We start from the raw sequence: 12,299 nt of genomic DNA on the forward strand, positions 1-12,299 counted from the left end.
ACTTTTAGGGGGTGGGGGAAAGAGGGGGGAAGACTTCAGATTAGTAAAATATTAGTAGAAGTACCACTGCAGATGTCATATGGAGGAAACAGTAGGACTGGGCAGGATGCATCCCCCACTGCAAGTCCTCTAGTAACCAGCCAGAGAGTTTAAAGGTTGTTTTACAATCTAAACAAAGCTTCATAGACAACAAAAAACCTGACTAGAACCTAAGGCAGAGAATGAGCTGCTTGCAAGGGGTTTAGAAGGAGCTATGACAGCTGTGGAGGCCAACAGAAGGCTGCTGTGTACAACCAAGGACTTCCAGCAAGCCACTGGAAAAAGGTGCTGCAGGAACCTCAGTGATGCCATGTTGCAATGGAAGCTGTGCTTGTTTTATTTTCAAGGAATGCTTTCAGCCAAGATGCAAAAGGAGCAGGGTTTGCATGAACAAAAAGCTTCCATCCGCCAGAAGAAACAAGGATGCATCCAGACACCTACTGTGGGATGAGGGCAGGGGAGCTGTGGGGAGAGATGTTTTCCAGGCAGCTGATGTTATCAGCAGTGCTCATCATCACATCAGTGTGGATGTTTGGGAAGCTGCCGCATTTGGGACGCGTCTATCCCAACACTGATGTTGAGTAACAAGGAACGGAATGTGGGCTGTTTCTGAGGGACAGGAATGACGTTGCCAAAAATGCACTAAGAATACAAGTCCAATTTAGGCCAGTCAGTTCTTATTATCTTCACTGAGATGGCAAGTCCATAATTTTGGCTGCACAGAGAAAAGGGATCATCTTTTTGAACCACAGGCCTGACATGCAGAGCTGCTGCACACACAGCCGGGGAGGGCCTCGGTACACGGTAGGTGGGTACTGGATATCTTGAGTTCCTGTACTAGGACATAAGTGATAGGATTACATAAAAGTAAAAAAAAAACCTAGGAAAATTTAGGTGAATTGTGTTATAATTTTATTGTACCTGCTCTGGATGTTTCCCCTGAATATCCAAGGTCTGTGCCCTAGATAACAGGGGTGCAGCAGGATCAGCTCTGCTACACTCCTTGTTCCCCAGACAGATATGCCAGTCAGCATGGGATCATTATTCACCTGGAAAAGGATGAATTTGTTGATTGATGTTAAAGGCTGATAGGGAAGTTGAAAGGACAACAAACAAGGAGAAATACAGAGCACACAACTATGGTTTTAAAGTTAATGGATTTTTCCCATCAGGTAATGCTGCATATGAAATAATAATGGTGCTAACTAAAACATTAGTTACTACTTGATGATGACACTTTACATCTTTCTGTAAACCTCTTATTGACACTAGCAGAATCTCCTGTGAATAAGAGAGAATAATGTCCTACATCAATATCTGGCATATGTAATGTGTTTATATAATCCAGTCCTCTTCACAGAATTAATTTGATCTGTCTGGTTTGGATCTTGTACTGCTGGTTACCCGTGCTCCCTGTGTGCTTTTATTTCTTGAAGATGCAGCTTGTTCTGTTTTTTTGGCATCTTGGCTGCCTATTGAATGTGGGTAAAAACACAGACTTGATGGAAGTCTTCTGACAATCACTGTTGCTGAACCAGAGCTGTGTTTGTGTGGGATACAAAAAACAGCCAGTCATCCTTCAATTTGTGAACACCAAATTGACAGGTAGCTCTTAGAGAAGTTTCACTTCTAAATTATTAAATAAAAGAGAAAGAAAGAGGAAAAAAAAAAGCTAAGAAATTAGAGACAGTTACTGAATTACTCCATTGAACAATATTGATTGACAAATTCAGCCCTAAAAATCAGAATTAAAATTAACTGCACTTACCACATCACTCAGTCACATTGCAGAGTTTGAAAGTATGGCATGAAAGATGAACAAATGCTGTGAAAGATAAAAGCAAAATGCAATTATAATATAAAAAATATTTGCAAATTATATTTTATACAGGAGTAACACATCCTCACAAGTTTGAAAACTTTGCATTACCCAGAGGGAGTGAGTAATTGCTTATCTTAAAAATTTTTCAAAAAGTTCTAATGCAAGGGATATAGCTATCAATCAAAATCAAATTAAAAGGGTTTATGGCAAATGAATCAAAGCAGTACAATTTTATTTTTCTGAAGAGATTTATTTACATAGTGAGATTAAAAATGTCTCAGATTTATGCACCCACTCTAGAAACATGAATTTCCTAGCTTTGAAACCTTTAATGCAATAACCTTTACCCTGGTTTGAGATAAGCCTACGTCAGCACTTATAAAGTAAGGCCTTTCTAGCTGTTTGGTCCAGTATAATAAACCATCTTCCTCCTTCTGCATTAAATGATAACTTTTATTCCTTTAAGGCCCTCTTCCTTTAATCCAGAATTTTCATTCTGTTTTCCTCCTCTTCCATAGTTCTACCTCCAGATCTAGAGGAATTCCAGGAAACTTTCCTGAGAGATTCCTCTAAGAAAAACAAGAATATTTCTCTAGAAACACATTTAGGACTAAAAGGCTTGTTTGGAATAAAATCAGTTGTAGCACTGCCTGGCATTACACTGGAGACTTAAAAGATCCACAGCTTTACTTTCTCTCCTGATGCACCACAGGGTGCACCCATCCAAAGAAGATTGCTACACCAAAGGAAAAATTTGTGCTACTTATACACACATGGAGTAACACAAGCACAGAGAAGCACATTTTCTTTGCTGGTTTCTGTCATTAAGATTGTCTTCCTGGATTTAATTATTTAACACACCAAAATATCAATCCTAAGTAGCCATCTCATCTACCACCTGCCTTTCAATTAACTTCACTTTTCCCAGACCCACAAAAACTGTTGGTTTCCCCTTAGGAGTACCCATAGAAATTTTATCTCTTACCAGCGTTCAAAGACTCATATTTGTTGTTCCTTCTTCTTGTTTTTTATAAAATGCATTACCAATAACATACAAAGAGACTAAATACAGCTAGTTCAGAGTACTACAGAAAGGACTCGTGGAATATTGCCACACATTTTTAAAATTGTACAGCTGCCCAGGACTGGTAAGCTGCTGAGCTGTGCTCAGTGTTCTTCTACAAATAAAATAGATGTCCAAAGCACAGAAAGAGCACCTTATTATTCATGGTGCATCTTAAGCACTGTGGCAGTTTCCCTCTGAAAAACCTGAGAGGAGGAATTATTAGCAGGGCACTGAAGGGACATGCTCAGTTAGTTAACAAACAAGGCACACTTACTTCGTTAGGCTGTGCCATACATGGATACCTGCTTCCTGCGTCTCCATAATCACAGTGACAAGGAGCAGGACTTCTTCTGCTTGCTATGAAGCTTTCTGGATCATTGGAGATGATTTTCAGAGCCTTGCTGCACAGATTCTGCCAATTTGTGTTCAGGCTCTTTTACAGGCTGGAACAAGTAGCTGAACAAGCACCTGGCACAAGAGGTGAGTCCGAGTGCCCAGGCTGGACAGTACCTACGGCAAAGTGCAAGTAATCAATAACCAAACTCCTTAGAATTTACAATTGTGCCAGACAAGCAATCCAAGTAACCAACACCACTGACATAATGGTGGTCAGGGGAGAGCTGAGCTCATTCAAAACCTGTCAGAGGTTTATTCTTTCATCCTTTCTTTAATTTTCTTGCTCATCCTATTTCATATCTCCTCTCACACACCTAAATTCTTGTGACATACCAAAAAAAGGAGCTGTGTAACACAGGTGCCCAACTACAGCCTCAGGCACCATGCAGCTGTCCAGGTGGGATATGTGGCCCATGTCTCATTCCCATTGACCCTTTTTATCCAGGGCAATGGAGTATCAGGGACAACCAGCAGCAGCACTCTGCTCTTAGGTGCTCTGTTCCCGTGCAGCTCCCACGTCATGAGCCCTGGGCTCATGCAGAGCTGATGGGCTGTGCACAAATGTCACACGTGCCACATATGCCGTGCAAATCTGCTGCTCTTGGGTGGGGACAGCACAGCTGTACTCCACCAGCTCAGCTTTACTTCCGAGGATGAACAACAAAGGGCTGGTGCTTCCAGTGCATACTGGATTTTGAAAGTGCTGATGAGCTGTTCTTAACATTGCAGGAGGTGCTTTGTATGAAACAATGGTCTAATGAATGCACAACAAGCTTTTCTGCAACAGGTGAACAGGGTGTGGCAATACCTTGAGATCAAAAGAAGGTAAATGGCCCAGTTAGCAATAAAGATTGACCACTACAGTCCAAATAATTCAATTTAAAATACTGCAAATCTACTACTGCAGCATATAATATCATCATGACCGCATCTATTCTAACCCACTGATGACCTCGGGGAATTTTCAAGAATATTAGTTCCATTTTCTGTCCTTTCATCCCTAATGTATACAGGCAGACTTAGCTATGTCTACAACAAGAGAAGCCATTATGTCTTAAGAAAAAAAAAGCCACTCCCATTATCTGAATGCCAAATTTCATATAATCAATTCACCAATATCCCACACCAGCCTTTCAGCTGAGCTAAATGAGATGGGCTCAGATCTCTAAAATTACCAGGATAGAAGCAACATTTTTGTCAACTGCAACATGAAACCATAGCAAGAAAAACACAGCTGACATGCTAAAATATGAAAAACTGCCTTTATATTTAAGGTGTTTCTAAAAAAGAATATTACATTTATTATTGTGAATAAATTTACAGATTTACTATCCATCAGGCATTAAGCTTTATTTTCTGTATAAAATAAATATAGCTGGAGTATAAGATTATGACTTCACTATTATTTCGTAAAACCATTTAATTTAAACAGAGATGCCTATTCACCTGATACCATAAAACTGAAAACAGAACCATCAAATTATTGTACAAAACAAACACATTGTACATGAAGACAACATAGGTAGACTTGTGAAACTGCTGGGTTTTATCACTGTTTAATGATTTGTTGCACTATTTATAGGATAAACAATAAATCTTACATGATTCATCATATTAGCCAATAAATCATGAGACAAATCATTAGGCAGAGTGATAAAATCAAGTGTTTTAGAAATAAGTTAATCTATGATGCCAATGTCTAATCTAAACAGTTGCTTAAAAACCCTATTTACTAATCATTTTTACATAAAGAAAGACTGATGATTATGTAGATTAAACGTGTACTTATTCCTATAATCACATGTTCTGTGCTGGTCTGTTTAGAAAGAAAGAAAAAGATTAAAAAAATCCACTGGAAAAAAAGTAACATAATTTTAATTGTATTTGTATATTTACTGAGGGCTGTCTGCACCACTTTTGAGTCTGCCTTTGATTCCAGGGAAGAAATGGTTAATTAAAGCATGCTGCAAGGTTGCTGGACAGATATTATCTTCAGCTATGAATCCCACAATATCTTAATTAACAATTTCATTAAGACGTGATGGCTGGTTCTAATGCTTCTTCATTCTTCAGTCTGAATATAACCCTGTAGACTTTCTCATTTGTGACAACTGTGTTTATAGCTTCTCTACCCATAGAGCTTCATGGCACTTTGAATTATGCTCAAGAGTATATGGGCATCACGTCACATTTGTGTGCCTGATATCATACATGACTAGCTGCGCTCCAGCCAGGGTCCTTAATGTACATTCTACAGATGGACTACCCTCTGAATGCTTAGCCAGATATTAAGTTAAATCTTTTTGGAGTCAAGCTTGTTTCACATCAGTTATACAAACATATTGGTTCCTTTAAAAGGACAAATGCACTGAGAATAAGACAGGGAATCTAGGTCGGAAATCTAGGAAAATCATTTTAAATTTTAGTTTGGCCTTTAAATGTAAAAATCTCTTCCTTTGGGAATTATTGTTATCTATGGAGGGTTTGTTTTCATTTACTTAATCCCAAAGAGAAGTAGGTGAGCAATATTTATCAAAAAGTAGGTAAGCAGCATAGTTGGCTTAACATGAAAGAAACATAAAAAGCAAGGCAACCCCCTTCCCTCTCAGTTTCTGTTTTATTTTAAAATGCAACAAACCTGAAAAGATAGTGACAAACCAACATGATATTTTTCCAGCACAGGATTTTTGCTCAAAAAAGAAAAAAAAAATGTGAACATTTGTATGCCACTGCCTATCCTCATCTATTTATCACACTAGGACTGTGTCATACCTACTGTAACTTCTCGATATGGCTAATCTGGAGAGCAAGGTATTTTCCTCTAACTGAAGGAATATGTTTGAGTGAAAGAAAAAAGGGCATCTGTAATTAGGGCTGTGACCAACTGTTTACCTGTCACACAGAGCTGGGTGAACAAACCCCTCCAGCTCACCAAGTACTCTGGGGAATGGAAAAGGAGGGGCAAGCCCGGCACTGGGAGGGGGGCTGTGTCAGAGAGGCTGAAGGGAGCAGAGGGGATATTTTTGGGTTTGTTGTTTTCCTGCTTTTTATCTCAATCCATACAGCATGTTTTGTAAAAGATGTCTGAGAGAAGACTGGAGAAGTGATAGCAATTTATGCAGTACAGGCAGGGATTGTTCTTTTGCATCTTTGTTTGGTTTATAATGTGCAGGCATCCCATACATGTAAAATGTAACAACCAGGAGCACACCAGAATCACATACCTTGTTATTCTTTTAGAACCTGCTTATCTTTTGCTTCACTTTTTCCTGATGACACTTAAGGTCAGATTTTTAAAGGCACTTAGATGCCTCATTTTATTGAAATCAATGGGAGCTAGGTGCTTAAACATCTTTGGAGAACTAGCCCTTTAATGTTTATTAACAATGCCTCAGATGAGGATACATCCCAGAAAACATAATAATTGCCTGCCTTTATTAACTGTGCTGTGTCAAGATAAGATAGAATCAAGTCCTCAGACTCATCTCCTCTCAATGATTTCCTAAATGAGATCAGTTCCCACTTACATCCTGAATGACCAAGGGTGACTAAATCAGAGCAATGAAGTATGTTTACGTCCTTGAAACTCAAATCATCTTGCAGACACTTCTCCCAGTGTTGCTGATTCGCATATTATCAAGTTTCAAAATGTTTGGTGTTTTTCTTCAACACTCAGCTGTAACCATTTTAACTACAAGAGAATATCTCCTTTTTATCTTCAGGTAAAAATGAAGCTTTTCCCCCCCACCCACCTTTGGGAGTTTAGACTCTCACATGTGAACTACAGGACTGCAGAGAGAATAGGATTATTTCCTTGTATTTTTGCCCTGAAACTTTAAGTCTTGTGGATTCACATATACCTTGTTCATCAATATATCTCACAAAGCAGGGGGATCTCCAAGTCAGCCACGAGAATACATCTTGCATCTCTGCATAGAAAAATTAAAAAGTCAGGAACTAAACGTTTCTAATAGAAGCTTCTGGATTACTGGTAAGGAAGAAGTAAGGAAGAGAAAGCGAGGAACTGTTTTCCTGACAGACCTTCAGTGTTAATGGAGAACCTTTTCAACCACTAGAACGGGTTTTGGATGAAGCCCTGAGCTGAACTTCCTAAGGCTCAAGCTCAGACATTTCAGCATTTCCCCTTGCTCTTGGAAAGGCAGATTTCCATCAGTACTCATTTCTACCTTCTGCTTAACTAGGGACACCCTCAGTTACTGTATTCTTGGTGTTAAGCTTTCTCCATTTTTGTCTCCTACAAGCACAGCAGTCACATGTTCTCCTCTGGAAAATCTCTACTCAGTGTTATTTATTTGTGTGCCAACCAGGAGGTGTCCATGCTCTCAAGAGAAAGACATACCTACAACTTTAAAGCCATTCAAATATATTTTTTTGCTGTTGTGATTCTCTTTTTCATTACTGTCTCTCTATTTGCTATTCTCCTCTTTTCTCTGAATATTTTTGTCTCCAGTTTCCTTCCATTTTTCCATATTTCTCCTTCTTCTATTCATTTCTCTCCAGCTCTCCCTGCATTTTTCTCTCCCCTCTGATCACTTTCAATTCTGCTTTTTATTTACTCTGCTGAAAACGAGTTGATCAACATTAAACAAAGCAAGCAGCAGTCACCACAGGTAAGACAGGAACCAAAATTTTAACTCACTATGCCCAATGCACGTTCAAAGCCATTTGAAAACATGGCCGATTAAAAACTCTGAGGGTTTCTATTCTCTCCTCAGGCATCTTCTCATTCTACTTTCTGCTATCCCCATGCACTCTTTTCTTCTTACAGGGAAGATGCCAGAGGGAGGAGATATAAGCTGACAGTAGTACCCAATACAACAGACTGACCAGATAGTTTCATTTTACAAGCAGAAATGATGGCTTGACCCACAGTGTCTTTGCTCATTCCCTCCTCTCCTCCCAGCCCAGTTGGTGTCCTACAAAGGAACACTCAGATATGGCAACAGCTCTGTACCTTTACCTTGTTTTTCTTTTTAATCCCCCCCATAGTGAGGGACCAGAAGACCACCACTCTGGGCAGTGGGCTTTAGATGCTAGTGCACCATGAGATGTGTTTAAACCATTACTATTTGTTAGAACAGTGAAAGATTTGAGTTCAGGCTTAACTAACTGCAAGAGACCCTCTCAACTTCTCACACTATTTCCCTCTAACCACCCTCAAAAAAATCAACCACATTTTAGGGGGAGGTTATGTTAGTTTTTAACCTAATTTTCTTTTCTCTTTGCTGATCATCAGCTGATTTATTGGAAGCCTCATTCTGCACCTGAGATACACAACACACAGGGATTATTTTTTAATCTCTCCAGAACTGCTAGGGAGAAGACTGAATTCATGTTGCATTTCTGCAGAAGCAGGCGACTCCTGGCCATGCCACCTCTCCAGGGTAACTGCTTCTAAAGCCTGCTAAATCAATTTTAACACTCGGCTGTTTAATAACAGCATAAAGCACAGCCCTTGCGTGGATTTAATTAGAGCCATGCAATCGACATAAAGCGCAAAGGACGGTGCTACATTGAGAGAAACCCACTCATTATCTCAATAAATTCCAGACTGACTGGACAGGCGCTTCTCAAAAATTAAATTTTTGAGGCATTATGATCAGCGGAACTACCCCAACAGTCGCTCACAGATAAAACTGTAATATTTCAACTACCTCCCCTATGTACAATGTGTGTTGACGTCAACAGACACTCTGTGTCCATTTACATGCAGGACCAGGGCTATTTCATACAACAGCACTGAAATGCCTTTTTCCTATCACTATTCAACACAGATGTTTTCAAAGTGATAATCAGGTCATGTGAGAACTGCATGGCTACAAAACTGAGTAGCACTGAAACTGTGTTCCTGTAAGTTTTTCGTATATCTAGATTTTAGAGTCAGGGATTAAGAGGTTCTTATCTAAAGACATCCAAAATTATTTCTAAAGTAGTACTGCAAAAACATTTTACAGTGAATTACTTTTTAAAACATATTTTAAACAGAAACACATCACCATATTTTCTGTGGGCTTGAAAGCTTATGTTAAGTTTCCAAATAAGTCAATTCTATAAAGATAACATCTTTTCTTTAAAAAAAAGTGTTGCAAGCTAATACAGTACATAACAAATAAGCTTTAATTAAAATTTAAATTGAAATCTGTATTGGCTAATCACTCCTGAACAGGAAATATTTTAAGACAAGGTTTTCAAAAGCTCTCTGGTCAAATGTTTCAGTGCTTAGTACCTATAATTAGGGTAAAAAATGTCAAACTCTTCTGTTCACGAAAGTATAAGTAAAATTTATTAAAGTGCTTGCTGTCCATCTGTTCCTACTGTGACATTTACAGCAGAATTTCTACACAAGCTTAGCACCCAAAACGCTGAAGTCCTCTGGGAATCTGGATGTGTTTTGACAAACAGTAGCTGAGCCCAGGTACAATCTCTGCTGTTTTAAAATCTAGTTCCAGTTGCAGATGATGGACTATGCTGCAAATCTGCCCTGTAACCATCAGCACCGCAGTGCCATGTTTCTTTTCTTTCACACACTGGTTCTGAGGGATAAGGTAGTGCACATAATACATGCATTAGTACAAAAAAAAAATAATTTTTTTTTGTTTAATTCACATACAACTGATTTTCTGATTACTTTATTACATACCTGACAACTGTTCTGTGTAGAGCCACTCAAATCACTTAGGCCACATGCGAAAGTCAGCTCCAGATGAAGATTGAGTGAAAACCCTCCCCAGAGATCAGTGCAGTCAGATTTGCTGACCCATTAGCCTGTTCATTACCGATGGAGGTAAATAGCTGTAAGAATATTAACAATGAGACCTGAGGCAGCCATAAAGCCCTACCTAAGGTGATCTGAGATATCACCTATACTTTTAACCCATTATAAATAAATCAATAAAAGCCAAAGTCAGCAAAGTGAATACATATCATACTTAAATCTAATTAAAGGTTAGTTTTGTACAGATCTCCAGCAGCCTTCAGTAGGAATAAGTTCATCTTCCAGTCATGATCTCCCTGCACATATCAACACTACATACTACTGAAAGCACACAGCTGACTTCCAAAATGGTCTCTGAGAGATAACAACTCTTTTTATTGTGTTTTGATTCATATTTTATAATAAAGTAACTTTTAAAGTTCCCCAAACAGGCCATTATGTTTTCCTAATAACAAAAAAAATCTGTATGGTCTTTAAAAAAAAATAAAAATCTTTTCATAAGCCAACATTTATATTTTCTATTGAAAAAGTGTTACTGCAATAAAGTGGTTTATGTAAATATATTAAAAAAAAAAAGCTGTCAAAACCTGCATGAGTTGTTTAAGCACTAGAAATGAAAACCAGCAACAATGAAGATGTGCTGCCTTCATATTTGGCCACGTGCCACCACTCTAAAGAGCAGCCCATCTAGAACATGCACTGCATTACCCTGGTGAACGAGGTATCGGATTTTTTTCCCCCCCAAAGTAAAATATTTTTGACATGCAACTCATCTACAGCCACTTCACACAGCTTTTCTTTCATTTGCATCCTCATTAGGAAAATGCAGTTTTATAGAACAGAACGTGGAAGTGGCTCAGCACAGAGTGAAAACAGGGAACCCCACATCCGAGGTGATAATCCAAACGGAGCTGACAGCGGATAGAACGCGAGATCCGTGATTGGCAATTTAAGCAACACTAAGTGAAATATGAGCAGCAACATCACATCACAAATCATTGAAACAAAGGGACTCAACCTTTTTCAGGTTAACTTAATAGGGGCTGGACAAAACAAGAATGGACACTTTACAGGAAAAGAAATATAAAGCAAATTTTTCTAAACACTTCAACCATTTTGGGAATAATATTTGGGGGCATAATGCTTTAACTATGATTTTATTGAAGAAATAATACATTTTGACTCATCCCAATGCTTTCATTTTATTGTTAGGAACTCTCCAGGTTTATAAGTGAACAATGCCAAGTTTTAAACATATTGTAACAGAGTCAATTTTCAAATCAGTTCCAGAGAGACACAAATGCAGAAGTCATTAACAAATAATGGGCTTCCTGTGCATGTTGATTTTTTATTTATGTATTGCACCTCATTTTGTAAAACATTCCTCAGTCACTAAAAAGCACAGAAATAGGCAATGCAAACAGTTGTTCCACCAGACATCATATGCTTGGATGAAGCTTCTAAAGTAAGAGAGTGGCTGCATCATTTTTGTTAGCCGCCGATGTAAGTTTTTTAAAAATATTTTGAAATATGGGACAAATGAAAATAAAATGTATCAGATAATATGGTGACTGTAACAACCTAGCTCAGATTAGTCTTAGATTCTGTTGTACTTCAGAAAAGTTCTTGCACAACTTCAATGATAAGGAAAATGAACGCATTCCAGAAGTTTTTAAAGGCACCACAGAAGAGGCAGCACCAAGTAATTATAAAAAATGTGCACTGTTTCTTCAGTTTGCTTTTTAGAAAATCACATTCTAACTCAATGCCTTTTCCATACCTTATACTTGTCTACACAAAAGGCAAACCCTAATTAATGAAAATGTGCAGGTGTGGTAAACAAGCTCAGTTCTTCTGGATGAGTTTACTTCCTTTATTGGGTCAGTTTTGGAGCTCGTTATAAATCAACAGAGTCTCTGCCTAGAATTGCAGACACTCCTGTATAAATACTGATAAAATATAAATAGATACTTTTTCTAAAATATGAGCTAGAAAAATAATAAGCAACGTCCATAATGTTTACAGCCAGTGCCCAGGCTTTATAAACCAAGGCCCTAAATCCTTCTTAATGCCTTGCTGTTTTAAGATTCCAGGAACATCCTGCGTTTCATAAACACAAGAAGGACATTTTAATTTTTTTTTATAATGGCAAATATGCAAAAAGAAAAAAATAAACTCCTTTAGACACAATCCCTATGCAGACAAAAAAGAATGCGAGCACAGCATCCTTCTGGCACAGA

At 38.3% G+C, this 12,299-nt stretch overlaps 2 long non-coding RNA genes across 2 annotated transcripts in view; both read right to left on the bottom strand.

Moving 5' to 3' along the window:
• Nucleotides 1–1,035, bottom strand: part of LOC113974498 — a 33,152-nt gene extending 32,117 nt beyond the window's left edge. The window contains exon 1 of the long non-coding RNA XR_003536565.1: nucleotides 961–1,035. This is a non-coding gene — a long non-coding RNA (uncharacterized LOC113974498). The remainder of the gene's footprint in view (nucleotides 1–960) is intronic.
• LOC113974499 overlaps nucleotides 1,033–12,299 on the bottom strand; it is a 17,940-nt gene continuing 6,673 nt past the window's right edge. Inside the window, exons 2-3 of the long non-coding RNA XR_003536566.1 lie at nucleotides 3,202–3,437; nucleotides 1,033–1,088 (exon numbers count right to left, since the gene is read on the bottom strand). This is a non-coding gene — a long non-coding RNA (uncharacterized LOC113974499). The remainder of the gene's footprint in view (nucleotides 1,089–3,201; nucleotides 3,438–12,299) is intronic.

This window comes from Neopelma chrysocephalum, unplaced genomic scaffold (assembly GCF_003984885.1).
Source record: "Neopelma chrysocephalum unplaced genomic scaffold, ASM398488v2 Primary Assembly neopelma1_121, whole genome shotgun sequence".
Classification (NCBI taxonomy): domain Eukaryota; kingdom Metazoa; phylum Chordata; class Aves; order Passeriformes; family Pipridae; genus Neopelma; species Neopelma chrysocephalum.